Below are 9,027 nucleotides of genomic sequence, written 5' to 3' on the forward strand. Positions count from 1 at the left end.
TTTCTCTTTATAGAAGTAAATCCAGCTGTAATCCAGGATTATAATGGAATCTCTCTTAATGTGATGTTAAGATAATCAGATTTGGAAACACTCTAATATCTGCCAGTTATGTCTTTTTTTAAATCTGTCCCATGTCTCTAGCTTTAACTATGTTGTTTCTTCTGTACCTGCCACACTTCCATCCTTCCAGATAGGAAGCCTGCAGGGAATGGGTGAATGGAGAGCCTTTTCCCCATGGTGCAGTAACAAAGTACTGGAAAAATCTGACTCTCAGTAGAGTAAGTTTGCCCTGGAAAATAATATGGGAAAAATGTAGAAAGTTTAATCTTCTTTCTCTGAGATAGCTGAAAGTAATAAAATACCAGAGCAGACATTTGGAAACAGGTGAAAATTTTACAAAATTAAACAAAATGATTACTTTTTCTGTCTCTTCAGTGATAAAGGAATGGTAACAGACAATTTCCTGAAATTCATGGACTAATTGTTTAAAAAAACTAAAAGTTTCAGGTTCACAATTTAAGAATTCTATTAAATATCATTTTTCTACTCTTGCTTAAAACACACTACCACATCTTACTGACTAATTAATTACAGAATTGTCCAGAAGGAAAAGCAAGTACGCATAATTTTTTCAGCTTATAGTAACTCTTCAGTTAGTGGGTGATGATGATAAATTTGTATTATTGATTACATTTCTTAGTGCATTGTTTAAGATGCTTTACTTTTAAAATGCTGACAACTTTATTATAGTAGGCAAACTTCTAGAAACATTGGCACTGTAAATAGAAGTCCACTTTGTTTCACATATCTGAAGGTGGAGGATTCCTAAGGTTTGATATCTACTTAGGCTGTGTTAATACAGATGTAGACAAATTCAGAAACTATTTAAATGCATTTATTTATATTAAATTCTTTATTTTGGGTGAATGTGGAGTCTATGGAATGTGTGAAGTATTACATCTTAAATATCCAAATTTTTATATTCAATGTATTCTGTAGATAAAGAATAAATTATAGGGCTGGGGATTTAGCTCAGTGGCAAAGCACTTGCCTGGCAAGTGCAAGGTCGTGAGTTCGGTTCCCGGTACTGGAGAAAAAGAAAAAAAAAAAAGAATAAATTATATAGATTTATTATATATACATATATAAATTTTATGTGTTTATACACATAACATAGTCAAATCACTTGGCCCATGCCTAAATCATAATCTCAAAGCCATCATTAAAGTCTATTTCATTTAAAGAATATATCCTTCTGAATTCTTTGTGATAGGTACCAGTGATGCCTATATGATTGATTTTTGAATCTTTATCTCGTGCTTCTGGCAGAATGCAGAAAAAGCTGTATTTAAGTGCCATCTAATCAATATAAATGCAATTGCTTTTATTTTATCTGCTATATTAGCTCAGATTGTTTTTCAAAAAAAAGAAAGAAAGTGACACCTCTTCATTTCTTTAGAAAATTTTCATTGCCAATATTAATTTTTCTGTTATCCTACTGCACAGTTTACTGTCTTTAAAATCTTGATGTATTGTCTTTACAAATCCTAACTTCTTTTGAAAGTTAATTATATGGAAAAGCTTGGTGAGAAGGGCAACCACTAAGAAGGAAATATTTTATGTTCCCATCAAAATTAATTTTATGGTGGCATGTGATATTGTAGCATAGGGCTGTGATGAGAAATGTTGCTTTTGTATCTTTTGAAATATTCTTCCCAGTTCTGTTCCCAGAAATCTGAACAGATCAGAAATCTGCTCCCTACAGGAAGTGCTGGCAGAAGTCTATGAGGCTTGACAATTAGCACAAAGTGATGCAAATTTGCAAATTGTTCAAATCAATTAGACCTAGACAATTAAAATTTCATCATGAACATGGAGAATTGACTTTAGTCTTTGTTTTTTTTTTTAATTGAAGCTGAAGTTACTAAGAGAGAAACCTATGTCATTGAGAACTTTTTTTTGTTGTTGTTTAGAATACTGTAATGTCAGATAAGTTAATGAAAGAGAAAGATTCAATATTTTTTCAACTTTTACTTTTAAACTTAAAACAAATAATCTTTATGTGTTGAGACAAGCAGGTACTCACTTTATAGCCTGAGAATAGGCTCTCAAAACAACATCATAACGTCTAGTAGAAAAGATAATTTATTTATTTCACTTATGAGTATATACAGGATAGTTAGCGTAATTGTTCTATTGTCTTCTATTTCTTTGCTGAAAGAAACTGTCAGTGAGTCCTTGATTGATCAGTATTGCATGTTTCTATCTGTTTTCATGAGAAACCACTTTTTTTTTTTTTTTTTTTTTTGGTTTTTCTCCGGTACTGGGAAACGAACTCACTACCTTGCGCTTGCCAGGCAGGCACTTTGCCGCTGAGCTAAATCCCCAGCCCGAGAAACCACTTTGAAGATATGAATATGTAATACAGCAAGCATTGTTAATTTCCTGGCACTTTGTTCGTAACTCTGTACTGTCTGTATTGTTCTTTTGCTATTTTGTAAAAGGTTGTCTGTCTGTTAATGCTTTCCTCCTTTTATTTTTAAAATAAAAAAAGATAATTTATATTCTCTGTTAAAGATTCTGCTTTCTGTTTGCTTGATTGAGAAATGCATTGAACTAATAAACTTATAATTTGATTTATTTCTTAAAGATTTCCAAGAGCTAAATGACTATTCAACCACAGGTAAATTGGCTGGGGTGACAGTATATCCTATTTATTTTTCTATGTCACAGTATAATAAAATAATCTTTTAAAATACTTATTGTTTCAGTGAAATTTGATTTGCTGTTTATATGGGGGAATATAGCACTAAAGTAATATTTTTTAACTAAACCACTGAGGGCTGCACAAGAACCTGGTTGTAATCTTGAGTGCTCTGAATGGAGGTGAGCTAGAAAATAAATTTTTGCACTAGGTAGTAAACTAGGTAGTACAAAAATTCAGTGCAGAAGAAGCTGATTGCAAAAATAGGAAATAACCTCAGGCAGGACATATAATGTTGAAAAGAAAAATCAGTTCTCATATCTTGAATATTAGAAGTCAGTTCCTAGAAGGTTGTGCCTAGAGAATTTGCTATTATCTATGTTATGGTTGATACATTGTGTCAATTTGGGGAGTCTAGAGATTTGGCTAAGTGACTCAGCAGGAAGCCAAGGTGCTTACTTTGTATATATCCTGAGCCTGTAGAAGAGGAGGGCATGGAGATTATGTGAGAGCTACATGCCCCTTAGGTGGGGGTAGCCTGTTTACAACGTTAAGGCAGGAAAAGAAGCTGCTTGCTGCCATTCCTCCGGTTTGCTCTGGCTGTTTGCTGTTCGGCTGCCATTTCCCCCTTTGCTCTTGTTGCTTTGCTACCTTCTGCCTTGGAGCCAGCCAAGTATGGACTGAAACCTCCATGAACTGTAAGCTAAATAAACCTTTCCTTCCTTCATTTTGGGCATTGGGTATTTTGTCTCAGCAACGAGAGAAAAGTACCCAAGACAATCTACCTCTTCAGTAAATATTTATTAAGTACTTCTTTCCAGATATTAAGAGCAGAGTAGCAAATAAAGACAGCCCCTGCATTCATTAATCCTCCCTGGGAAAGTAGTAAGTAAGTAAGTAAGTAAGTAAGTAAATAAATAAATAAATAAATAAATAAATAGAGTGCTATATGAGAATATATTCTGAGAAAATATAGTTTAGGGTTACAAAATAACATAGTCAACATTAAGAAGTTGTGGGAAAATATTTCTTTTTTTTTTCTTGGTTTTTCTCCGGTACCAGGAACCAAACTCACAACCTTGCGCTTGCCAGGCAGGTGCTTTTGCCACTGAGCTAAATCCCCAGCCCTGGAAAAATATTTCTTCAGGAAGCTAAGTGAATTATGCAAGTTCTGGGGAAGCAGGACTCCACAAAAAAAGCAATTTTGGAGACAGGAGCTCCAGAGCAAAGGGGTATTGGGTGCACCTTCCAGAACAAATGGCTGGGTGAAGTGAGCACAGGATGGAGAGACAGAATATGAGATAAGAGGGGCAGTCAAGGCTAGGATATAGTAGACATGGTGACAGTGTGCAGTGTTGAGGTAAATGGAAAACTTATGTTGACTTTATAAAGTAAATGAATGAAGGATATGAGATCAAGATATCTAGAATATCTCCAAAGGTTATTGATGGTAGAGTTATCTACTGAATGGGAGAATACTCAGAACAAAGCATCTGTGAGTTGCATTAGGATTTAAACTTTGCTATGTTGGCCTTGAGATAACTGCTATATTTTCACATGAAACTAGAACCTTGATGGATTTACTTGGCCTTTGAATAAAGATGATGTTTAAAGACGAGGTGCTGAATGGGTTCATCAGGAGATAAGTACAAACGTTGCAAAGAAAGAATTTCAAGGCCATTTACATACACACTGGAAGACAAGGAACTTACAGAAAATAAAATAAGTTAGTGGAAAAAGGATAGAAAATATTTCATGAAAAATGGGGTGATGCGTTCAGTCCAATGATACTAAATAATTTGAATAAATGGAGGCAGAAAATTCCCACCAATTTTCATAGCAGGTGTTATGGGAGTCCTAGCATATCAATAACAGTTTTAATAAAGTTAAGGAAACATAAGCTTCATCACAGTAAAGAAAGAAATGGGAGAGAGGTACGTGAAAACAGCAAAGGTGAGCATTCTTTCAACACATGTTCCTACAAACAGGAGCAACGAAACCAAATAATTTCTCTGAGTAAGAATTTGAGGTCCAAATGATGTGTGGGTTTTGAGCATGGGGACCACTGCAGCCTGTTGGACAGGTGCCAGCAACGCAGATGAGAGGAACATGTCCATGATGTAGGTGTGACGTGAGTTCACGGTAGGCGTCACATCTTTGAGGTGACAGAATTCAGTGTGTAAGTAGAGGGGTTTCCCTGAGAGAGCCTTGTAGATAATCGACCACTGCAACTGAAGGAAAGCCGGAAGAAGGCATGGATCTGGCAAAAGGGCAGATGTGGCTTGTGGAGCATGCAGAGGTCATTTCGGGGTTACTGCTGATGCTTTTTCATGACTTGTATAGGGTGTAAGTGAAGAGTTAATAGTTGGAGAGTAGATCTGATTGAGAAGAAGTTGTTTCTGATACAGGAATAAAAGGTCTATACAAAAGAGTATGATAGTTGTATAGCAGTAAGAGCTCATCTGAGTCTATCAATTGAAAACTTCAAACAATGTGTGTTCTGGGTGTCTACTTTTTCTTTTTTTCTATTTGTTTAGTTGAGGTATTTCTGGTCTTGGCATTGCACACATGGAAAATTTCATTTTGCCTATATGAATTCAATCTATTTCAAGTTAAAAAAATTAGAGGTAAGTCTGTTTGGGGTGATAGACAAGATACGCTAATGTGAGTGGAATATATGAGGAGTTTTAAGTTTCCTGGTGAAGATGATGGAAATCATGAAGACATTCATCTGAACATTCATATTGTTTGTTTCCCAGGGAGCTGACAGCAAAATTCCATGGAGGGAAACTGAACGCCACGATAAAATATCCTATAAAACAAAAGGAAATAACCTAGTGTTCAATGATATTAGCATAGAAGCAGGACTGGAATCCTTTAGACAGCAGATGTTGACCTTAAAAGTAGAGGCACCATTAGACTATGGCACTAAAACATTTATCTCGTCTTAGTGGTAATATGAATATTTATGTATTACTTCTCCCTGTCATATCAGGGTATTTGGGGGGAATTATTTCATTTTTTTATCACCTAGAAGAACATTTAATGACTAGGAAAAGTGTATGACAATACCAGAATGTAATTAAATTACCTTTGAAAACCAATTTTAAATGTTATTATAGAGAATAGCAGAAATTAAACTGAGAACCTCTTTTTACCCACTGGGCAAAATGGTCTCATCAAGAAGTTAAGTAGGCAGTAAAGTAAGTGGGAACGTTCACCTTAGAGAACAATTTTGTATTAGTTAATGCAATTAAATATAAGCATCCACTGAAACCCATCCATCCTCCCTCATAGTCTGCGTTGCTGAAAACTCTCATATTTGTGTAAAACCTGCAATAAATATTCTGAATCTTTAGGATCCCTACACTATGAAAAACCACTTAAAATCCACTTTAATCACCCAAATAAATATTATAGTAGTATCAGTAAAACCAGTAAAGGTATTGGTGGCTACATAATAAATCTCTGAAATTTCATGTTAATTGAGACATCAGTTGCTGAAAGGAACAAATGCTACTGACCTAGGCAGGTTGTGCAAGGGTATAAAACTATATTCAGTCTCAAGGTTATGTAAGTAGATTCACACAGGTAGTGATAATTCAACTGCTGAACAGAGGGGATGCACAGGGACTTCAAAAGGCTGATGTTTTCTCTGATTAGAAGAGGATGACTATAAGAATGGAGCATGGCTCAAAGCTTCAGTAATATCTCTTAGAATGAGTTTTACTTACCTGTATGAAAGGAAATACAAAGAGGAAATGTCAAGATAAAGAGAGGAAGTGAATAGTAGAAGTCAGGATTTCTTTAATACCCGAGGCAAGCTACTCTATAAAGCAGAAGTTTCTCCTCCCTCACCAGTCAGGAGTGCCGTTCTGAGAGCCTCTCCTGGTGGTGGCCGTCAGGGTTGCTGCCCTAGGGAGCATCACCTGGCAGCAGGCATGGAGTGGGTGAATGTTGTTTGCTCTCTCTTCAGTTTCCGGTGATCCATGCACCATCACGGTAATACCAGCACAATTCATAACATAAATCTTGGAGCGGCCCATATGTTCATGAACAGATGAATAGATACAGAAGTGTGATATTTATTTACAATAGAGTAATACTCTGGCTTAAAGAATGATAAACGAGTTATTTTTATGAAACGGATGAACCTTGAGATCATAATGTTAAATGAAATAAATGAGACACAAACATAAATATCACATGGTTCCTCATAAATGAGAAACCAAAATTATAAATGTAGAGCAAAATAAAAGGTGGTAGGAAACAGGGAGATAGACCTCTTGAAAGTGGAAAGGGGACCACGAGTTGGAGGGAGGTAGGAGGAGGAGAGGGGAAAGGGATGCAAAAAGAATTGAGACGTGTTATGTACATAGTCCAGCTCCCCAGGAGAACTGCAATCATGGTGTACTACCATCACACACTCATAAAAAGTAACAATTGAAGAAAGTCACTAGGGTTTAGTTTTGATTTTGCCAGTCTAATGAATTAATCTTCTGTGTTCAGTTTCCTAAAGTCCCTCCTTTGAACACCATAGTTAGATGAAGTTTCCCTTTTCCTAATTCTTCTTAAGTACAAAATACATTAAAACACATGAAGCTGCAAGAACACTCAAGCCAGTCCAAACCATAGAAGGGCTAGAGGCAGGGAGAAGGAATGACTGCTGGGGAAGCAGTCTGAAATTTGTTACACAGTGTTTGGGAAAGAGGCCTTACCTACAGTCATTTGAGCGACTAAAGATTTGTCCTGTTGGAAAGGCTGCACCGGAAGTCTGGCATAAATTGTTTATTTTCCCAACTCAACTCCATTTTGCATATGCACAAAACATATTGAAAATATCCACTTTATTCTTCAATGTTTTAATTTTATCTGGCTAGCTCACTTGGTACAGCATGAGACTCTTAATTTTGTCTAAATTTAAGAAATACTTCACTTGAGAATATTACGATTTTCTCATTAAAAGAAAATAAACTGTAGCCCAAAAGTAAGGAATTTAATGAGTTGAAGTTAGATAAGTGATTAAAAACTCTGTGCATTTATTGGAAAACCTGAATTCTAAGGTTATTTTATTTTCCTTAATAAAAAAGAAAGAAAGAAAGGAAATAGGAAGCCTTTCCCTGTACGCTTATAACCTCACATGCTTCTTTGCATAAGACAAGTACAGGATGCAGAGACAGCAGCTTCTTAATTAACTACCTTGGGAATGTTTAGGTGTGAAATTAGTCACCAGAGGGAGCCCATATTATCCCTCAAAAGCAATAGCAAAAGACTGAGGACAAATGAAAATACATGTAGAGATTAGGTCAGAAAAGTTCAAGGAGAGTACCAAGTGTGCTTTTACCGTTTCCTGAATTGCTGTTTCCTCCCAATTTTAAGCTTCAAATGAGTTAACTTTGATAGATGCAAAGGTCTTTTATAGCAAAGGCATGGCAGAAAACAAAATTCATTTTTTTTCCAATGGCTACTTATCCACTGATCACATTTATTTAACATGGGAACTACTTTTGTGCATTTTGATTCAATATTTATAAGACATGTTATTAGCCTCCTAGTCAGGTTAACTATGACAGTTGCTAAACAATTCAAGTGTCAACAATCTGTTCAATTCTTCTCAAAATGAATCAATATGAGCCATGTAATTAACAATGGAAACTGTCTACACAGTTCAGTCTTTTAATCAAGTACGAAAGAAAGCAGAAATTGAAAACAGAAAGCATCCCTTTGAAGTAGTTCTTACTGTGCTTTTCTGTATTTTTAGGAGCCTACACAATGGATAAATGGAATCAACAAATGGTTCTCCCTCAGTGATTAAAATTCACTGAACAATGAAGGATTTTTTAAGTAAAACTCAAGCTAAAATCTCAACCATACACATGTGTTGTAAGATTGAAGCACTTGTACATTTGAAAGGACAACAATGGCAAAAATATCATGTGCAATGTACCTTATGGTCTCTATTGTCTTTGCTTACCCTAATGATAAGCTCAAAGAGAAGCAAAATCAAGTGTTATTCAATTTTTTTGGGTTAAACTTATACTTCTACCACCCAGAATGACACGAACTCTTTCAGAACTTGTATCTCTGCACACCCCATAATGAGTACTTGCACAGACTGGTCTGCCTTTATATTTTTCATGGAGTAAAAACTGTCCTAAACTACTTAGGCAAGAAAAAGAGTGGGAGCTCGCAAGTTCAAAAATGGTGATAGAGTCATAAATTAACTTTGAAGATATCAATATGTAATACAACCACCATTGTTAATTCCCTACCACTTTGTTTGTAACTCTGTATTGTCTGTATTGTGCTTGTGATATGTTGTA

This window comes from Chinchilla lanigera, unplaced genomic scaffold (genome assembly GCF_000276665.1).
Source record: "Chinchilla lanigera isolate Chin_1 unplaced genomic scaffold, ChiLan1.0 scaffold00023, whole genome shotgun sequence".
Lineage (NCBI taxonomy): Eukaryota > Metazoa > Chordata > Mammalia > Rodentia > Chinchillidae > Chinchilla > Chinchilla lanigera.